A 22,789-nucleotide genomic window follows, 5' to 3' on the forward strand; every position below is an offset into this window, starting at 1 on the left:
CTTTGTTTCTTGTCTGCTGATTCTCACACATTGTGGCTTGTTTTTCTGTGTGTTTGGTGAACTTTATTTGTAAGTTCATGCATGCTTTCCATCTGTGCGAGACCCGTGGGCCTGTTTCAGGAAACTTTCCTCCAAGGAGAGTTTACTTTTGCCTCTACTGTTGGGCAGGTAGGTGGGAGGGTGGGACATTCCTGATACTTCCGACCTCTAATCCCAGTTATGGTTCCAACGAGGAATCTCAGACTCTACTTTCCCTCCTGGTGCTGTTCTTACAACATTGCTGCCTCGGGTCTCTGCCTCTCAATGGTGCCTGTTGATTAAGCCCTCTGTCCTTCTGTCTGCCTACTACTCAAACTCTACTTTCTTAGCCTAGACTCTCTTTCTCTGTGGGCCTGGCTCCAGGACATTTCATGAGATCCTTCAGAGATTCTGCTTTGTCTTCTGCCTCACCCAGTCCCTACCCCTGGAAGTCCTGTGGTCATCTCTCCTTTGCTGACTTGTCTGTTTTCTTTCTGGGGGAGGGGAAAGAAAACAGACAAGTCAGCAAAGGAGAGACGACCACAGGACTCCTACCTTTTGTGACACCAGTGGTATGTCCAAGAATGTGCAGTATATGGTTCTAGTTGCGAATACGATGATTGGTCGTACCTCTTAGATACTAGGGCTCTTGGGAGTAAACTCAAGCCAATGGCTTCTTGGCATTTGGTTTTACAAGTGAGAATTCCAGAAGACAGCCACATGTTTGTATACAAGAGAGCAAAGAAGCTATATTTGGGAAGTTCTATTTTGAGAAGCAAATGTTGGCAATGACTGTCTTGCTTGTATTTGTGACCAGCTAACAAGAAGCAGCAGCCAGAAACTGGACAACATTGCAAACATAAAAAGAACAGTCAAATCTATGCGTTATCTCTGTGGAAAGAAAGAGGTGAGAGTTTCAATGCTGTTAAGGATATTCTAATTATTTAAGTATTAAATAGCTTTAAATATGAACTATTTTCTGTTCTTTCTAGGAAGCACAAAAATCTGGGTACTATATGAATGATCTAGATGGGGAGAATTTATTTTCTGTACAAGTCTGTATAGATGTATAACTCTGGAGGAGTTAATGTCACATTGTCCAACATATGTAGATGACATGAAAAGCTTCTGAGAATTATAGAACTTTATAATTATAAGGGATCATCTCCATTCAGCTCCTGTAGAAGACTAAGTTCAAATAAGGCAAAATGTGTTGTTTAAATATAAAGAACCATCAAGTGACACAGCCAGTTGAGGATAAGTTTTTGATTTCCAGACCAGTGCTCTCTTCATTGTAACCTGCTGCCAATCTAAGGATGGGTGAACAGGGCCTTTAGGGACAAGCTGAATAGAGAGTGAGGGTCTTTGAATTAAAGCAAATCTAAAACTGGAGTTGGCTTTATTTAGGCCTTTAACAAAAAACACTAATTCATGAAGAGATGTTAGCAAAAACAAATCTTTCTTGAATTATCACTGATTGAAATGTCATGGTGTCTGCTGATTAAAACAGTGTGTTCAAGGAAAGGACAACTTGTAGCTTCATTTCTTCCTAATGAGGTAGAATTTGGCACTCATCTAAAAAATTTAAAATATGTTTCCATTTTCATGGTGCCCATTTCTATCATTTTATGCTATTGAATAGTTAATGAGGAAAAATAGCGGGAACAGTAACATTTTGAAAACATTTTAAAATTAATTTTTAAAAGAATAATGATCATGGCAGCCACTTTATAGTGTTCAATGTGCCAAGCATGGCTCTGAGTGTTCCAGGAATTTTAACCCATGTAACCCTCACAACAACCCCATGAGATAGGCCTTATTATAATCTATATTTTAAAGATGAGGAAATGGATGTACAGGAGATTAACTAACTTTCTCTGGGGCAAACAAACCATTAAGAATATGAACCACATGTCTCAATATTAAATTTCCAAAATGAAGTATTTTACAAATCCTTATATATTTAGAAATGAAGAGCAGAACCAATTATAAATCTAAGTGAAGATCTTTTATGTCAGTTCATTAGATGGCTTCTAAAAACCCCTTTCCCAAATTTGAGTCTGAGATTTCAAAGAGGTACTCAAATCCATTCATTTTGCTGATTGTCCTTTCCGCCTTTTTCTAGACTGCTTTGTTGATGTTCTTCCACAAGGCATAACTTTACTCTGAAAATAATTGACATCTATGTAGGAAGATAAGCAAGGTCAGAAAATTCCATAGAGAGCAAGACACTCTAAAGGAGTGCCAATGGCAATATTATTGTATAGTTTCTATATGAACAAAAATAGAGGACATCTGTAATGAGTTATAGTCATTGGATAGTTTTATGTGGTCATCACCTTAAGTGGGGTACCCAGCCAGTGATGGTAGCTATAGAAAGAATAAGAATGGTTTCAGAAAATCAAAATAAAAAAATAACTGTGGAATTGGAGATGACAACGGAGAAAAAGTTGATGGCAAGGGATGTAGAGACTGTTGGATTGACTAGAGGAATATGAGCTTGAATTGAATTGAATAAAAGAATAAGATCTTGAATTGAAAAGAATTTAATCTTGTTTGCTCAAAATTCTTTTGCAGATAAACCAGAATGTTTTTCCAACATTTTGGTCTAAGTAAATTGTTGCGCACACCCCACAGAGTATCTAAAACAATGACCAATGTTTCAGCCTTTAACTTTGTTCAAAAATGCCACATAGAATATTATACATAAAGAACTTGACATAGACTAAATGGCTACATATGTTTAGTGTAAATAAATAACTTAACTTGGAAGAACATCTTGGATTGGATATTTCCTTAAGTCATAAGGATGAAATTCAAGTCTTAATAGAATGCAGAGTGGGAAATTTCTTACATTTTCACAGTTTGTTTGTAGGGATTGATAAGGACATTGTTAAGGATGCTTTCTCACATTTTCTTTTTAATGTTGACCTGCAGAGGAAATGTCTGACAGATTTCCATGACATGAAAAGTTGTGTTTCTCTTGAGTCACTACTTTTTAAGATTTTGGGGTCATTATGTATCTAAGTGATTATGTTTCTCTCTTTGGGCACTAGGAATCTCAAAGTTGAATTTGCAAAGCTTTTTAATAAGCATGTAAGCTCCTGTTGGATTCCATTTTATGTATCAAATCCATCTAACAGGCCTGCCTTTATTCTCCTTTGCCCTCATTTGCCTTTTTGGCCCTGCTTCAGTATCTATATTTCTGTAAGCAACTCCAAACCATTTTGAAAGCATGTAAGGTGTAATTACCTTAACAAATGCTCTATTTTTCCCTTGCCAAAACTTATAAGTATGATAAACAGTGATAGGGAATGAATTATCAACTATGCCAAAATGACATTAGAAAACCACATACCATTAGTTTGAGTATGGGGCTCCAAAGTATAAAGAAGATCAGAAATAGAGAAGTCTTAATGTTATATTATTTCAATAATGGAAAGGGAGAAAGATAGATATACAATTCAAATATTGAACAAATACTAGATAAGTGTTATTGGAAGGAATTAGGGCACCAAAGTCACTTATTGTTTGAAATTTAAAACATGGTTATATATTGGAGAAACTTTTAAAAAACCTTTAAGATGTATGAGCTTTGTAATCTGTTTTGCTTAATGTAAACCAATTGTAAATTATCCCACTTGTTTTTTCCATATTAGTCAGTGAGAGTATTCAAGGGACCAAATTTAATTTGTTATACATTCACTTTGGCTTATTCAAAGGTCAGATTTTTGGAACTGAATTTCAATAGCATGAATAATAGTGATGGGATTGTGATTTGAGGCCAGGCAGTTTGCTGATCTCATCCTCTTAATCACTGTCTTACATTGTTTGTATCTGTAGGGGTAGACAAAGTTAATGTGCAGTAACAAATGACCTCCCAAACATAGGGGCTTTAAACCATAAAAGTAGATTTCTCATTCACATGTACATGTTCACCATGGGCTGGCTGGGGCTTTGCCATCTGTTGTCTTTAATCTTGAACGTAGGCTGATGGAGAAGTTCCTATCGGGGCATTGCTGGGCTCATAATAGAGGGAAAACTAGAAACATGATTCATGTGCTGGATCTGAAAGCTTCTGCTAAGAAGTGATATGTGTCACATTCTGTTCACATTTCATTGTGCAAAGCAAGTCACATGGCTAAACCTATTGTCAACAGAATGGGGATATATAATACTCCCACAGAGGAGCAGTTTTGAATGGTAATACAATATATAACATTGCTGCAAACAAGAGTCTTATCTCTTGTATTTTTTTGTTTAGCTAGATTGAGCTTGGTATAGTGTACAGAACCTAAACTATATGGCTATCTGTCAAGTATACACACTTCCAGACTATCTGATCTTGACCCTGGCACAAATAGATAGCATTTCCTTCTTCCTGTATTGTCTAGGATGACTACTCTTTGAGGTAATGAAACTGAGACAAAAGTCTCTTAGTAAAGCCTACTCTCTTACATTCTTTTCTAAAAGGCTTTACAAAGGATAAATAGAAAGTGTATATGTGACCTTGGCAAAGGTATGAGGTATGGCATATGTTAACCTCATAGAGTTGTTTTAAGGATCAAATGGGATGATTTTGGGGTGATCTTTAGCAAGGTGTTTGGCACATGGAAAGTGTTCAATAAATTTTATTATTAGTAGTAGTATTAACTCTAATGTAATATCATCTGCTCTCTTCATGGATCACCTAATGCTTGAACAGTTGTGTAAAAAAGTGACTTACTTAAAAGAATTTGAAAAAACTACCCTATTCAATACATTTGTATTTTATTAATATAATGGTGTGTATACACACACAACTAGAAAAGATGTATGTGAGAGGCATTATGTATTTAGCCTACTAAAAAGGCAAGATAGGTGTGCCAAATTGTTTGAAGACTCTTTGCAATACATCTGTATCCTCTGATCCACTCTGACCCTCCAAAGTTTCATGGTTAGCTTCTTGATATATGTCGACAACTGCTTCCACTCCTGCAACAGAACACTAATTCTAACTCTGGCCTCTCATTAACTGCCAATCATCAAACTCAATATTATACTGTAGGTTTATCTGACCTTACTGGTCATCATCAAGAAGTTCACTTAAATCTTAATGATTTCAAATGGAATCAAACTCTTCTGAATTAAAATTTTCAATAAAACACACATAGCTTTAAAATTTGGAGGGCCAAAATATTCCATAGAATATGTTTTGAATTTAATGAACCTAAGGCTGTTAGCAATAATTCGAATCCCAATGAAATGAACATGTGTGGCAAAGATTTGTCTACTCTGGTAACCAGCATTGCATTTGTGCACCAATTTCAGCTTTAAGTTTTATAGAACTGTAACAAAAGAGAATGTGGTTGCTTACTTCAGCTCAGTTCTTTAAATCAGTTTCTGAATAAAATGGAGAAAACTTTGTAGGAAAATAAATGAATGACATCATTCAATACCATCATTCAAGTGAGTTGACTTTTCTCCAGTGAAATTATATATTATCATGTTAGTACCATGCCTTGCATTTTCATTGTCTCTTTCTCTAGAGAAATGTTTTCCTTATGGTGGAAATTCAATGATTTCTTTCCTTATAATTGAAAATTTCTGTTTGCATGAGGCTAAAGCAGAGCAAATAAGATACAAGTGAGGAGGCTAACAAAGAAATGTTGTATGGAAGCTCTTTTCTTGTGTGTAGGGGGCACAGACACGAATGCGTGTGCTGAAGTAGTTTTACATCACTAGAAACAAGTCTTATCACTGAAGCACTGTGTGAATTAATGTTTTGGAAAATGGGATAATTTATTCCCATTGATTTATAACTATAGAGATATTTGGTTTTTATTTCTAATTGCTTTTTAACAATGTCCCCTCCTTATTCAACCTTGAAAGTATCTATCTTCTATGTATACATAAGAATTGGAAGATAAAAGGATACTATACAATTTACAGAACTTTGAGATGAGTGAGTGCTTATGTAAAATGAAATATACTATTTTAATTGTAGTAATACCTTTCAGTTGATCTCTTTTGCAAGTTGGCCTTTTAATATTTAGTCTTATGCTTCTGAAAGTGAGTGTACAATGAAGAATCTGTTTGTAATGTGAGTGATTGTCCCGTAATTTTTCTTCTTTGGAGGTATGGACCAATTACATGTTAAGTTTCGAGGGAGGAAGGATAGATGCACACATCTCTGGGAGTGGGAATGGGCTGGGTCTGAGGAATTTTGCCAAAATGACATGGCCCCTAGTGTTGGTGGGGCAGAGGTCTCCACAGAAGTCCCACCCATCTTGTGTCTGGGAGGGCTTTCGTCTTTTCATGCCCTGGTTCCCATGGTAATTTAGTACATTATTTGCCTTTGGCATTAATAGTGGCATATCATGTTAAATTAGAGCCAGGGACTCAGCTGCAAATGCTTTGGCTTCCTGATTTATGAGAGATAGCATGATTTCGAGAAAAGAATTTGTAAGTAGCAATTAGAGGAGCAGAAGTAAAGAATTGCACTGAGATTTATTTTCCCGGTGAAGTGCAGTTAATGGAGCATGTAAATGGAAAGGACTTTCCATTCTTTGGTTAGCTGGTACATTCTCTGATTTAATCAAATGAGACTGAAGTGTGCCTTTTACTTTCTGTACAGTCTGACAAAGGTAATTTAGGATGGAGCTTTTAGATGAGTGTTGGCTGTTGCTGCCAGGACTTATGTCTTTATGGAGGGACTACAATTGCAGATGTCTTCTCCAGCTGATTGATCGGCAGTAAAGAAGTGAAACAAGAGCTCCATCTCCAAGAAACGAGAAAAAGTCGTGTTTGTTAAATAGGGCAGGAAAGATATCTGCTATTCTGTTGTGATTTTTGCTTCTCTCTTAGTGCCTATGTAGGTCTGTACTGCAGCATGTGAAACCTTATACACATTTCCAATGTAACATGCTTCATTTGAGTCATAACATTTTCACTGAACTGCATATCCCATAATGTTCCAAAGCCAGCCAAAAAATTTTGACTGATTAGAATTATCCACATTTGTAAATTATTGATGTTGGACCTGGAGAGAAAAGAGAATTTGCTGGGCCAGGGGCTCTAGTACATATTGTAATTAATAGAAGAATTTAAATTCGGATCCTTGTTTTCATCCTCAAATTATTCTCTTCTGTTCATATAAAATCTGTCTACTAAAAATTGAAGAAAATACTCTAAGGTCACTGTATAGATTATTGTTTATTACTACAGCACATTCCTTCTTCCCTCATTCCATTCTTACACACATTTATTGCATCTTTACATACCTAGCAAGGACATTGCTATCTGCTATGGAGATACTCGTAAAACTGAATAATTATGACAATAGTAGATAATTTATATACTAGAGGATTAAGTCTGTGTAAGAGATTTGGAAAGACAGAGTCAGTAACTCTGTCAGAGCTTTGGGGGTGAGTCAGAGAAGACTTCATGCAGGAGCCCAAGGAGAAAAGAAAATTCCAGGCAGGCAGAACAGACAGTGCTACAAAGACATGAAAAAGTAAGGTATTTTCAATTACTTAGTTCCGGTCAAGACTCCAAGGAAGGCCTAAGAACAAAGGGTAACGACATTAACCTTTCCATGCTACTAAGCTGGATTACCACGTTGACTTGATATTATAAAAGTGAATAGAGTTTTCCGACAAAAGATGTAGTCAGGAGCAAAGTTGAAACGTTAAATTTCTCCTTGACAAATCTCTCATGTGTGTTAAGTGACTAGTATTCACCTAAGCAAGGTGCACGTCGGTAAAGAAGATCCAAATATTTGGTGCAGATAGCAAGAAGCTCCCCAATTTTGGAGAAAGTATTAACAAGCAAAAGTGATGATTGTGAAAGATTATTGTGAGATTTCTATTTTGGATTACTGTGATGTCTATGCAGGTATCGGACAGCTTAAGTTTGAAATACTAATGAGCCAAGATAGTTATCCTGTAGCTAGAAATACAAATTTAGATTCCAGGAAAGAAGCTGAGACTTCAGACATAAATTTGAGAGTGCCTATCATAGAGTTGGTAGTTAAAGCCATGAAGTAGCAGATGAAAATACCCAAAATTGCTGTACGTGAAATTCTAGAAAGCCACAAAATTTAATTCACAGTCCAGGGGGAAGCTGATGGGCCTTTGTCTGTGGTCAGCTGAGCAATAATACCGCCTCTTTCCCCTTCCTAACAGTACCAGATTTTTGTTCGGGTATGCACACATTTTTCTATTATGCTGCTGATATATGTGTGTCCTCAAAAGCTGAGTCAAACCCAACTCCAGGGATGAGGCCTGGTTTATACAGCTATTCAGAGTAATCCTATACCACTGCCACAATGATGGGTTCAAATACCCCAAGCCTGAGACAATCAGAACATTTCTAGGGTAAGAAGGATTACTTTAGGAAGGGGCAGAGACCCAATTAAATTTAATTAGACATGATGGGAAATTTGCTGGAGATTTTGGGGGGAAAAGATCTCCTGAAAGGTAAGCTCCTCCTTCTGAGAGGTGTGGCCTATTAATATGAAGACTGGAACTATTACAGCATAGGATGAAACTGACACCAGAGAAGCAGAATACAAGGAAAGAAACCAGGTTCTTGATGAACTGCCTAATCAAATCAGCTCTAAAACCTGCTGTAACTGAAAATTTCGGTTATATTACCTTGTAAATTGTTGTTTAGGCCAATTTTAGTTTAGTTCTTCTTTATTTGCAATGAAAGTCGTCCTGACAGATATAGTCGCATTGTCACAATCAAGAAGACATTGAGAAAAGTGTCAAATGTCACAGATTACTGAGGTAGACATAGGTCTGGCTATTACAGTTCATTCCTGATCTTTGCTAGAGCAGCCTTGGATAGAGTGAGGACAGGGGGATGGGGGAGAAGGGGGAAAGCAGATTTCTGTGGGTAGAAGAATGAATGAAAAATGAGACAATGAAAACAAGTTCAATAAGGGCAAGTATTTTTGTCTTTTTAAAATGCATTATTATATTCCCAGCATCTAAAAATGCTCGTGACACACAGAATGCACCAAACACATACTAGAGAGTGAATGAATGTGCAAAAATTCATTGCATATCTCTCATTTAAGAAGTGTAGGGAGGAGAGAATAGAGAGAATGTGGCAACAGCTGAAAGAGGGTACGGTTAAGTAAAACAATTCAAAATTGCAAATTTTTTAGTTTAGCAAGGTTTTAACTAAGTCATTAGAAGAATTCAGGAAAATGTAAAAGACAATAGAAAAAGGCTAGAAAATGTGACGAATAGTCCAAGAAAATGTTTGATAAGGTGGAAGATACAAAGAGAAAATCTTGCAAGTTTCCTGGTTGAAAAAAAAATAGACTATTTACAATGGAAGAAAAATGATACTGGAATTCTGGAAGCAAGAGGATGGTGGACTAACTGCTATAGGCTACTGGGAGGAAAGGGCTTCAGGCTGAGAATGTTGATGTAATTCATTCGCTAAGGCATAGGAAAGATTTGTGGATATATGAGGATTCAGAGAACGTGTCAAGCACACACCCCAAATGGGAAAGATACTTGTAAAAAACCCTGAATCAGAGGAATTCTCAACATGGTGAATATAAAGAGAAGAAAGAATGGCAAGCAATAAACTTTAAAATGTGTGTAAGTGGACATAAATATATGTAAATTTTATTAAATGTATGTAAATGAATAGTGATAATGTAACAAGAAATGTAAAATTTAAGTGGTAAATACAAATTGTTAAAGCAGAAGGGACATATGGAAAGGGAAGCTGCAGTTCACCAAATATTTGCCTAAAAACTTGGAATTTATGTGTTGGTGGAGTGGAATAAAGAATGGGGAAGCATTCTACAGAACTCACCACCAAGCAGTGTAGAAAGAAAAGCCTTTATAGTGGTCTTGTTGGGGAAGGGAAAGAAAACAGTGGAGAAAAAGCTCATCTCATTTGGGAGAAATAGTTATTATTTTGGTTCATATAAAAAGAGATAAATAAGAGTTTGATTATGAGTGTTGGAAAAAAGGTAAATACTGGCAGCCTGGAAAAGTACAGATTTTCAAATTAAATACAGGGGAAAGAGGGAATAACCAGCAAAACAGCAAAAGCATGAAGAAAGAATAAGTAAGCAAAAACAAAGTAAAAATAAATGAGCAAACAAAGATGTAAGGAGTAAAGTATGTAAATTGTCACATTCAATATGACTTGGCAAATTCTCTTATTAAAAGATAAACACTGAGAGATTGGATTTTTAAGAAAAGAAAACAGATACATTCAATTTAATGAAACACACTTGAAATGGTAAAGTTTGGAAATAGAGGATGGACAAGAGAGACCAAAGGCCAACAAAAATGAGAGTGGTGATATTAGATGAGGTTGAATTTAACATTAAAGCATCAAATATATATGTGTGACCAAAAGAATGAGTTAGATCTTTTTTTTTTAATAGATCTTCATTGGAGTATAATTGCTTCACAATGCTGTGTTAGTTTCCTCAAGTCCATTCTCTATATCTATGTCTTTATTCCTGCCCTGCAACTAGGTTCATCAGTACCATTTTTCTTTTTTCTTTTTTTAGATTCCATATATACGCATTAGCATATGGTATTTTTCTCTTTCTGAATTCGCTCTGTATGATAGACTCTAGGTCCATCCACCTCACTACAAACAACTTAATTTCATTCCTTTTTATGGCTGAGTAATATTCCATTGTATATATGTGCCACATCTTCTTTATCCATTCATCTGTTGATGGATATTTAGGTTGCTTCCATGTCCTGGCTACTGTAAATAGAGCTGCAATGAACATTGTGGTACATGACTCTTTTTGAATTATGGTTTTCTCAGGGTATATGCCCAGTAGTGGGATTGCTGGGTCATATGGTAGTTCTATTTGTAGTTTTTTAAGGAACCTCCATAGTGTTCTCCATAGTGGCTGTATCAATTTACATTCCCACCAACAGTGTAGGAGGGTTCCCTTTTCACCACACCCTTTCCAGCATTTATTGTTTCTAGAATTTTTGATAATGGCCATTCTGACTGGCTTGAGGTGATACCTCATTGTAGTTTTGATTTGCATTTCTCTAATAATTAGTGATGCTGAGCATCTTTTCATGTGCCTCTTGGCCACCTGTATGTCTTCCTTGGTGAAATGTCTATTTAGGTCTTCCACCCATTTTTTTTTTTTTTTTTTTTTGGTGGTACACGGGCCTCTCACTGTTGTGGCCTCTCTGGTTGTGGAACACAGGCTCCAGACGCACAGGCTCAGTGGCCATGGTTCACGGGCCTAGCCGCTCCGTGGCATGTGGGATCTTCCTAGACCGGGGCACAAACCCGTGTCCCCTTCATCGGCAGGCGGACTCTCAACCACTGCACCACCAGGGAAGCCCCTGCCCGTTTTTTAATTGGATTGTTTGTGTTTTTGATATTGAGCTCCATGAGCTGTTTGTATATTTTGGAGATTAATCCTTTGTCCAATGTCCCATTTGTAAATATTTTCTTACATTCTGAGGGCTGTCTTTTAGTCTTGTTTATGGTTTCCTTTGCTGTGAAAAGCTTTTGAGTTTAATTAAGTCCCATTTGTTTTTTTTTTGTTTTTATTTCCATTACTCTAGGAGGTGGGTCAAAAAAGATCTTGCTGTGGTTTATGTCAAAGAGTGTTTTTCCTGTGTCTGCTTCTAAGAGTTTTATAGTGTCTGGTCTTACATTTAAGTCTTTAATCCATTTGGGGTTTATTTTTGTGGATGGTGTTAGGTAGTGTTCTAGTTTCATTCTTTTACCTGTAGCTGTCCAGTTTTCCCAGAATCACTTATTGAAGAGGCTCTCTTTTCTCCATTGTATGTTCTTGCCTCCTTTGTTGTAAATTAGGTGACAGTATGTGCGTGGGTTTATCTTTGGGCATTCTATCCTGTACCATTGATCTATATTTCTGTTTTTTTGTCAGTACCATACTGTCTTGATTACTGTAGCTTTGTGATATAGTTTGACGTCGGGGAGCCTGATTCCTCCAGCTCCGTTTTTCTTCCTCAAGATTGCTTTGGGTATTCGGGATCTTTTGTGTTTCCATATGAATTGTAAAATTTTTTGTTCTAATTCTGTGAAGAATGCCACTGGTAGTTTGATAGGGATTGCATTGAATCTGTAGATTGCTTTGGCTAGTATAGTCATTTTCACAATATTGATTCTTCCAATCCAAGAACTTGGTATATTTCTCCATCTGTTTATGTCATCTTTGATTTCTTTCATCAGTGCTTCATAGTTTTGTGAGTACAAGTCTTTCGCCTCCTTAGGCAGGTTTATTCCTAGGTATTTTATTCTTTTTGTTGCAGTGGTGAATGGGATTGTTTCCTTAATTTCTCTTTCTGATCTTTTCATTGTTGGTGTATAGGAATGCCAGAGATTTCTGTGCATTAATTTTGTATCCTACAGCCTTACCAAATTCATTGAATAGTTCTGTTAGTTTTCAGGTGGCATCTTTAGGATTTTCTATGTATAGTATCATGTCATCCACAAACAGTGATTGTTTTACTTCTTCTTTTCCAATTTTTATTCCTTTTATTTCTTTTTCTTCTCTGATTGCTGTGGCTAGAACTTCCAAAACTATGTTGAATAAGAGTGGTGAGAGTGGACAGCCTTGTCTTGTTCCTGATCTCAGTGGAAATGCTTTCAGTTTTTCACCATTGAGTGTGATGTTTGTTGTGGGTTTATCATATATGACCTTTATTATGTTGAGGTAGTTTCCCTCTATGCCTATTTTCTGGTGAGTTTTTATCATAAATGGGCGTTGAATTTTGTCAAAAGCTTTTTCTGCATCTATAGATGATCATATATTTTTTCCCCTTAATTTGTTAATGTGGTGTATCACATTGATTTATTTGCGTATATTGAAGAATCCTTACATCCCTGAGATAAATCCCACTTGGTCGTGGTTTATGATCCTTTTAATGTGTTGTTGGATTCTGTTTGCTAGTATTTTGTTCAAGATTTTTGCATCTATGTTCATCAGTGATATTGGTCTTTAATTTTCTTTTTTTGTGATATCTTTTTCTGATTTTGGTATCAGGGTGATGGTGGCTTCATAGAATGAATTTGGGAGTGTTTTCCCCTCTGAAAATTTTTGGAACAGTTTGAGAAGGATCATTGTTAGCTCTTCTCTAAATGTTTGATAGAATTCACCTGTGAAGCCATCTGGTTCTGGACTTTTGTTTGTTGGAAGATTTTTAATTACGGTTTCAATTTCATTACTTGTGATAGGTCTGTTTATATTTTCTAATTCTTCCTGGTTCAGTCTTGGAAAATTGTACGTTTCCAAGAATTTGTCCATTTCTTCATGGTTGTCCATTTTATTGGCATATAGTTATTTGTAGTAGTCTCTTATAGTCCTTTGTATTTCTGTGGTGTCAGTTGTGATTTCTCCTTTTTCATTTCTAATTTTATTGATTTGTGTCCTCTCCCTCTTTCTTGATGAGTCTGGCTAATGGTTTATCAATTTTGTTTATCTTCTCGAAGAACCAGCTTTTAGTTTTATTGATCTTTGCTGTTGTTTTCTTCGTTTCTATTTCATTTATTTCCGCTCTGATCTTTATGATTTCTTTCTTCCTACTGACTTTGGGTTTTCTTTGTTCTTCTTTCTCTAGTTGTTTTAAGTGTAGGGTTAGATTGTTTATTTGAGATTTTTCTTGTTTCTTGAGGTGAGATTGAATTACTATAAAGCTCCCTCTTAGCACTGCTTTTGCTGTAACCCATAGGTTTTGGGTCATCGTGTTTTTGAATAAAGAAAAAAGAATGAAAAAAATTGAAGACAATCTCAGAGACCCCTGGGACAACACTAAATGCACCAACATTTTAATTATTGGGGCCCCAGAAGGAGAAGAGAAGAAAGGTCTGAGAAAATATTTGAAGAGATTATAGTCGAAAACTTCCCTAACATGGGAAAGGAAATAGTCACCCAATTCCAGGAAGCACAGAGAGTCCCATACAGGCTAAACCCTAGGAAAAACACACCAAGACACAAATTAATCAAACTAACAAAAATTAAATTCAAAGAAAAAATATTAAAAGCAGCAAGGCAAAAACAAAAAATAACATACAACGGAATCCCCATACGGTTATCAGCTGATTTTTCAGCAGGAACTCTGCAGGCCAGAAGAGAGTGGCAGGATATACTTAAAGTGGTGAAAGAGAAAAACCAACAACCAAGATTACTCTACCCATCAAGGATCTCATTCAGATTCCATGGAGAAATCAAAAGCTTTTCAGATGAGCAAAAGCTAAGAGAATTCAGCACCACCAAACCAGCTTTACAACAAATGCTAAAGAAACTTCTCTAGGCAGGAAACACAAGAGAAGGAAAAGACCCACAAAAACAAACCCAAAACAGTTGAGAAAATGGTAATAGGAACATGCATATCGATCATAACCTTGAATGTAAATGGATTAAGTGCCCCAACCAAAAGACACAGGCTGACTGAATGGATACAAAAACAAGACCCATATAGATGCTGTCTACAAGAGACCCACTTCAGACCTAGGGACACATACAGACTGAAAGTGAAGGGATAGAAAAAGATATTCCATGCAAATGGAAATCAAAAGAAAGCTGGAGAAGCAATACTCATATCAGATAAAATAGACTTTAAAATAAAGACTGTTACAAGAGGTAAGGAGGGACACTACATGATGATCAAGGGATCAATCCAAGAAGATACAACAATTATAAATGTTTATGCACCTAACATAGGAGCACCTCAATACATAAGTCAAATGCTAACAACCATGAAAGGAGAAATCGACAGTAACACAATAATAGTAGGGGACTTTGCATGATACAATAGACCAGATAGATTTAATTGATACTTATAGAACATTCCACCCGAAAGTGGCAGAATACATTTTCTTCTCAAGTGCCCCAGGAACATTCTCTAAGATAGATCACATCTTGGGTTACAAATCAAGCCTCAGAAAATTTAATAGAATTGAAATCATATCAAGCATCTTTTCTGACCACAATGCTATGAGATTGGAAATCAGTTACAGGAAAAAAAATGTAAAAAACACAAATACGTGGAGGCTAAACAGTGCGCTACTAAATAACCAAGAGACCACTGAAGAAATCAAAGAAGAAATAAAAAAATACATAGATCTTTATTCACTTTCTTGGTGAGATTTCCGTGTGTGAGTGTGAAATGGTAGATGTAGAGACTATAATGTGAAAGTGAGTTGTGTAATTTAGTCCCTCAAACCTAGATACTTGTGTTTGTGAGTGTGGATGTGTACTTCTATGATCATGAGGAAAGGTGTGGAAGGATGCATACTAGGTTTTAACATTGGCTGCCTAGGAAGGGTTGGGGCAGGTTTTACAAGATCAGGTCAGGTGAGGTTGGAGGAAGAAAAATAAGGATTCAGTAACATCTGACTTTGAGCAAATGAGTTGTTAAAACACCACCACCACCAGATGCCTTCCAAGATCTTAGGACTGTCTGCTTAAAAGAAAATTCATATGACGCGTTCATGAACACAAGAAAGATGAGTTCATTTACAGGGGGCTGGATGGATTATAAGGTTGATGTTGGTGAGCACATTCATAACTTAAGTGTGTAAATTTATCTTCTGATAACAAACTTTTTTTTTTTTTTTTTTTTTTTTGCGGTGCGCGGGCCTCTCACTGTTGTGGCCTCTCCCGTTGCGGAGCACAGGCTCCAGATGCGCAGGCCCAGCGGCCATGGCCCACGGGCCCAGCCGCTCCGCGGCATGTGGGATCTTCCCGGACCGGGGCACGAACCCATGTCCCCTTCATCGGCAGGCGGACTCTCAACCACTGCGCCACCAGAGAAGCCCAAACATTTTTTATTTAAGTGAATAAGTATGATTTCCTATAACAAATGTTGCATAAAGTTTGTGGTCACCAAAAACTATATTGTTAAGCATCACATTCCTTTGTGATTAAACCAAAAGTTAGTTAAATAGCTGGATATTAAAGAGAAGAGCTTTAATCATGCTAATAAGAAACAGAGCTTGTGTAGGTTTAAACTTAACCAAGATAGTTCCTCCTTCTGACTAATCTCTACGTCATAAGCTACCCTTGTTCTGTCTCCCTTTTAGGTTCTACCAGGGAGAGGCACAGGCAGGCTACTGGAGGTTGGGAGAGTGGGTTGGGATACTTATTCCCCTAGCTCCCTCCCTGTCCTATTGCTGCAGGTTGACTGTGTTTGTCCCTGGAAGTCAAGGCTGTCCAGCAGCCCCTTTATACACAAGTCTTTGGGTTCCAGTAACCGCCTTTCCCCTCGTCCCTTCTGATCTGGGTGTGGCCGTGACTCCCACTATTGCCCTAGGCTACTGGCTGTCCTCTGCTCAGAGCTATGCATAGGACGCATCAATGAACCCTCCTCAATACCTAGTATGATTGTGCCAAATGTTTGCTGTTAGGCCCCCGACAACTACCGTGTACTCTTACCTTGTCTTCTGCATCTTATTCAGAAGTGCAGTTCAACACAGGGCTTTTTCTTTTTTTTTTTTTAACTTACATCAACAAGGTAGTTCTCCTCAAGATCATTTTCCTCAAATATAAGCATACCTTACATTTTCATAATCAAAGCCAGCCAAAGAATTTAAAATTTACTAATCCCAACTTTCATAGTTAGATCCTGTTTTATAAGTTGCTAATCAGGGGACACCCAATTATGATGTGGATGTTATGATCTAGGGTTTCATTACTGTGTATGTTCACAGGTTTACGCCTGTATTTCTTTGGACTGTGGAATTAACATGTCGACATTTTCTGGCAAGGATGTCTTTAAGAGAATCCTGAGTAGGTATGAGTGACAATGATTAATCATTTTGTTGTTGTTTGTGAGACAGACAGTCTCAGCAGGGCCTCCCAGGGTGCATAAGAGGGGAGTGTGCTGTGGATGGCAGTGGTGAGTGACTCTGTTTGTCCCTTCATCCATTCAGTTAAGAATTCTTGAACAAGTAGAAGTTTGAATCTTTAGAGACGTTTTCCTGCTCCAGACCCCTCAGCCTAGCTAATGACAATGAGGTATTTCTCAAACTGAGAACATCCTAAAAAGCATGAGGGAAGTTGACCAACCACTAAGGATGAGCAACCTGACAGCCCAACATGCAAATCACTGAAAAGCCTTTGTAATCCTCAGGGTTGACTTTTGTTTGGGAAAAACTGCTGCGCATAAAATTACACAGACTAAACTGTCATTGGGATGCAGTTTCTTTCTCACATGAAACAGATGTGAGAAGGTTTCTGGATAGGATTTTTGACCACCTGCTTAGTGTGTACTGCTCAGTGCCCGCATCTTTTTCCAGGAGCCCTGCCCAGAGATCCAAGCGGTAAGAAAGGAGACCCAGGTTTCCCAGGCTGAAGGCTAGCTCTGTTCAGAGGCATCCTGTGAAGATGGTGGTGCTGTGAACAGGAGAAATTTGGAGCCCCAGCGCAATCTTCCTCTGGGTAGTTTAGAGGTTTCTTGCAAAACATACTCTTACCATGTGATCTAGCAATTATATTCCTTTGTATTTACCTAAATGAGTTGAAAACTTACATTCACACGAAAACCTGCCACAAATGTTTATAGCAGTTTTCTACCTAATTTCCGAAACTTGGAAGCAGACCAAGATTCCCTTGGTAAGTGAATGGACAAATAAACTGTGGTATATCCAGACAATGGAGTATTACTCCACCCTAAAGAGATTTGCTATCAAGTCATGAAAAGACATAGCAGAACCTTAAGTGCATATTACTAAGCACCAGAAGCCAATCTGATAAAAGCTCTCGTATAGAATGGTTCCAACTGTATGACATTTTTCAAAAGGCAAAACTATGCAGACAGTAAAAAGATTAGTGGTTATCAGGGTTGGGGGTGAAGAGGGGTGAATAAATGGAACACAGAAGAGTTTTAGGGCAGTGAAAGCATTCTGTGTGATGCTATAAATGGTAGATATATGTCATTATGCATCTGTCAAAACCCATCGACGGAGCAACACCAGGATTGAACCATGATGAATCTATAGACTTTGGGTAGTAATGATGGGCCAGTGCAGGTTTATTGCTTGTAACACATGTACCGTGTTGGTGCAGGATGTTGATAGTGGAAGAGGCTGTGTCCACGTGGGGGCAGAAGGTATGTGGGAAATCCCTGTGCTTTCTGCTCAATTTTTCTGTGAACCTGAAACTGCTTTAAAAAAGCAGTCTATTTAAGAAAAAGAAATGAGGCCCAGATTTAAACGTGAATTGAGTGAGGGCGTGTGTCTCACAGAGTCTCCAGCTCCGGGGTCACATGTAAGGAGTGTTCAAACAGCCTCTGTTTAAATGCCAGGATCCTTTCACACTGTGTGTCTTGCTAATAGAGCAGAGCATCAGAACTGGAAAGCAGGGAAGGTCATCCAGTGGTCAGGGGACATACCCCTGTCTTCAACTTATTCTTCTGGAGCATTCTATGCCCGTGGGAATCTAATGAGAAGTTTAATAAACACCCTCAATCTATTAAAGAGTTTCATTGCTATTGGGGGCATTGGCCTGTTTGTGTGTTTCTAAAAACATTTCCTAAATTACTGTTTGTGGCTTGGAAGCATTCAGGGGTGTCCAATTTCTAAAGACCAAGGGTTCACCCTGCACAAGATTTACTAAGAGGATAAGAGAAGAGAGAGAATTTGTATTCACACCGGAGACCAAATAAAATATTGTGCCATGATTGCACATTTTTGGGATACTGAGGCTTTGGGGCAGTGTTTTCTGATGCCCTTAAACTTTCAGTAGTTGCCAACTGGCCAAAAAAGAAAACAGCAGGAGAGCACGTTTCTGTCCTCTGCTATTCATAAAGGCTTTGGATATTTCCCCCAGAGAAACTGATGCTCCTTTGGCAGATGGTAGATCATTAATCCATCATCCTGTCCCTACAGAGGAGAGTTTCCTGATTTAACAGATGAAGAAAATCTGATCACCCACGGAAGAGAGACTGGCAGAGATCAGGGCCTTGTGTCATGGTCAAGTTGAACAGCTTGGACTACTGTGAACTTACGGTGCTTGGGCTGCTGCTGCAGTTTCCGAGAAAGATTGGCTTGTTTGTCTTGACATACGCATTTCAGAAGCAGATGAATATACAGGACAGCATAAAGCTGGGGCAGAAGTGTTCAGACATTTCTCATGCTATGCATTCTTTCGTCCCTCCTGGAAATTCAGCACGTGCATTTATCCCATTAGTGGTAGGAGAAAAAGTCCCGATCACCTTCCAATTTATATGAGGTACGTCGGTGGGTTGGGGCAGTGCTGGTGATGCATTCTTCTCTGCTGAGGCTGTTACACGTATGTAAGGGTCCTTGAAATCTGAAAGTGGCCACACTAGAAGCAGCCCCTTTTCCGAGCTACTGCTTAGATACAGGTTTCTAATTTAAACAAACACATATCCTAATCCAGGCTGCAGAACTCTGAAGGAGATGATAGAAAATTCTACTTCCCATCTCCTTTCTTTGTTGTGGTTTGTCGTGATTTTACAAATATAAATTTAGGTTGGAAAAGACACAAGTCTTTATCACACATACATAAACATACAGATGTGGTAACAACAACATCAACAAACCTAGCTACTTTGAGCTTTAGAACCTTTTGTCCTGCTGTTTTGTGTGACTGCTGTTAGGATAGTATGAGGAACGTGAAGAAATGTCAGCAACCTACCGGGAAGGGGGCACTGGGGTAAGTTTTCATGCAGGACCCGTTTCCCAACTGCAGAATGACATCGGGAAAGAGTTGCAGGGCCTTTTGGCGTAATGTCCTTTATGTCCTGTCTTAGTAGGTGTAGGCCAACTCCATTTGGAGAGATGGTTGAGTTGAGCCCTCTGGTGAATTGTTTGACTCTAATGACCCGCCTATAGATTGAGTTTTGTGTCCCCCCCCACCACAAAATTCATATTTTGAAACCTAATTCCCCATATGATTGCATTTGGAGGTGAAGCCTTTGGGAGGTGATTAGGTCACGAAGGTGGAACCCTCATGATGGGATTAGTGCTCATGTAAAACAGACCCCAGAGAGCACCTGCATCCTTTCCCCATGTGAAGACACAGCAAAAAGAGGGCTGTCTATGAACCAGGAGGTGGGTTCTCACCAGACAGTAAGTCTGCCAACACCTTGATCTTAGGCTTCCCAGACTCCAGAATTATGGGGAATAAAGGTCAGGGTTTTTTTTATAAGTCCCCCAGTTTATGGTACTCTTTTATAGAAGCCTGAACTAAGACAAGTCAGAAAGAGTAGATTGTATTTATGGCAACAGCAGCAAGAGGCAGGGACACTGAAAAGCAGTATAGAGTAGGGATTGTGAAAGGTTTTGGAGTTTGGAGGCGCATGACTTGAATCCCGACTTTGACCTTTGGTTGTCGTGGGCGAGCTTTCATTTTTCTTGTATATAAAATGGTTTCAGTAAGAAATAAATGTAGGTAAAACACTTAGCATAGTTCCTGGCCTATAGTGGACATACAACGTATAGTGCAGTGATAATGACGATAGTTAATACTGGGAATAGATTATTTTTGGATCAGACTCCTGTAACCTTTTCTAGCATCTTCTACAGAGTTACAGAATCTGAATAGCTAAGATTAGGGACTAGACATCTGCATTTTAGAAAGCTCCATAGATGACTGTGTAGGGATTGGACGGAAAATCACCCTTTGGGAGTTGGGACTCTCTCTGACCTCTCCAAGCTTGGTCTCTGGTTATCTGGCTCAGATAACTTTAGTCAACACTGTGTGCAGCTAAACTCCTGGTCCTAGCCCAGACTTTCCTTGTTATTATACAATCCCTGCCTCATGCCATAACCATTTCTCTGCCCCCCACCCAGAACCCCACACTTCAGGGAGTGGTCAGAGGGCTACTAGGAAGATAGTATTTTAAAGAGAATGACAGTTACACTGAAGTAGGACAGGTCTTTTGTGTAGAAGATACAGCCTATGAAGAGATGTTAAATTTAGGAGTGGTAGAACCATTTATAATCATACCTTGTTTTATCATGCTTCGCAGTTACTGTGTTTTTTACAAACTGAAGGTTTGTTGCAACCCTGCGTTGTCAGATGATGGTTAACATTTTCTAACAATGAAGTACTTCTAATTAATGTATGTACATTGTTCTTCTCAGGCATAATGCTATTGCACACTTCATAGACCACTATATATATATATAAACATAACTTTTATATGCACTGGGAAACAAAAGATTCATGTGGAACACCTTATTATGGTATTTGCTTTATTGTGGTGGTCTGGAACTGAACCCACAATATCTCTGAGGTATGCCTATAGTACATGATAAAGTTGCATAGGCAAAATTGAAAAGTAACTTCTGATTCATCTGTATTTTCACTGAAATAGTTTTATCAAAACTCCCAACTTATGTCAAGTGTGCAAGAGGGTAATAAACTAAAATTTATTTATTCAGCCTGGCATTTGCTGTGTTAACTCTGTTAGTTGTTTAGGGAATGGTGGATATTTAAATGTCCTGTTCACCTGTGAGTTTAGGGAACAGTGGACATTCCTGTTCACTTATGGGCAGTACCAGGGTCATAGAGACAGCAGGACTAGGATTGAGCACAGGCAAATAAAACACAGCTTTTCATAGAGCATTCAAGAAGAGAACCAAACCTTCAGTGTCAGTGAATGTTGTGAAAATGCGAAGACAACCTCAGAGATTGGGGAGTGTGGCCAAGAAACTGGAATCCCAGGTGAGATTTCTAGAAGTGGAACTTGAAGTCAGAAGTCCAATTATATGAATCTGGGCAGATTGTTTGGATGTTGACTCGGGAACCCAGAATAAAATGACGAGACACCAAAGAATAGTGAACAGGTTTTAAGTCAGGAGAATCAGCCTGGGATGCCACTTTTTCAAGTTAGAGAATAACTTAATGCTATCAGACCCTTAGGATAAGATTCCATCTTTCAGGGAATCTTCAGTCAAAGGAGATTAGTAGGTATAACTGTGAGGCAAATCCAGAGGTGTTAACTGCTCTATACCTTCTGAGTTTGGCTAAAATTTGTTCATCTGTGCTAAATCAAAATAGTCCTTTCTGAAGTAGTTTTCTTTATTCCTTTCCACTTGTAACTCCACGTTACTCAGAAGGGAGATGAAGAGACATGAAAAGACACAAGAATATACTCACATTCTCCTTCTTTCTGTCTTCCATCTCTCTTCCCCCCTCTATCTCTCTCTCTCTCTCTCTCTCTTTTTTTTGTGTGTGTGTTTTTTTTTTTTTTTTTTTGGCTACTTTGGGTCTTAGAGCTTTCTCTAGTTGTGGTGAGCGGAGGCTACTCTCTGTTGCGGTGCGCGGGCTTCTCATTGCGGTGGCTTCTTCTGTTGCAGAGCATGGGCTCTAGGCACACGGGCTTCAGTAGTTGCAGCACACAGGCTCAGTAGTTGCGGCATGTGGGCTCTAGGGTGCATGGGCTTCAGTAGTTGTGGTGTGCATGGGCTCAGTGGCTGTGGCTCACAGGCTGTAGAGCACAGGCTGAGTAGTTGTGGCACACAGGTTTAGATGCTCCGTGGCATGTGGGATCTTCCCGGACCAGAGATCGAACCCGTGTTCCCTGCATTGGCAGGCAGATTCTTAACCACTGCACCACCAGGGAAGTCCTGTCTTGCATCTCTATTAACTATAAATTTAGATCTATATAGTGCTAATGTAGCATTAGTTATTAAACTTTACAAATACTGAGCTCCTATTCTGTCTTTAAACATTAAGTAAGACAGTGTGAAAGATTTAAGCATGTAGGAAATATTCTCCCTGGGCTCAAGAAATCTATAATTCAGTTGGGGGCAATAAGCAAAGGCCATA

General features: G+C 38.3%; 2 long non-coding RNA genes across 5 annotated transcripts in view; both read left to right on the plus strand.

Moving 5' to 3' along the window:
- Window positions 1–22,789, plus strand: part of LOC141276926 (uncharacterized) — a 242,375-nt gene that overhangs the window by 147,283 nt on the left and 72,303 nt on the right. The gene's annotated exons all lie outside the window — the stretch shown is intronic.
- Window positions 767–21,398, plus strand: LOC141276929 (uncharacterized). Its single transcript, XR_012327312.1, has 3 exons — window positions 767–925; window positions 16,699–16,781; window positions 18,877–21,398. It is a non-coding gene; the product is annotated as an uncharacterized lncRNA (long non-coding RNA).

The sequence above is a fragment of the Tursiops truncatus genome, chromosome 17 (assembly GCF_011762595.2).
Source record: "Tursiops truncatus isolate mTurTru1 chromosome 17, mTurTru1.mat.Y, whole genome shotgun sequence".
Lineage (NCBI taxonomy): Eukaryota > Metazoa > Chordata > Mammalia > Artiodactyla > Delphinidae > Tursiops > Tursiops truncatus.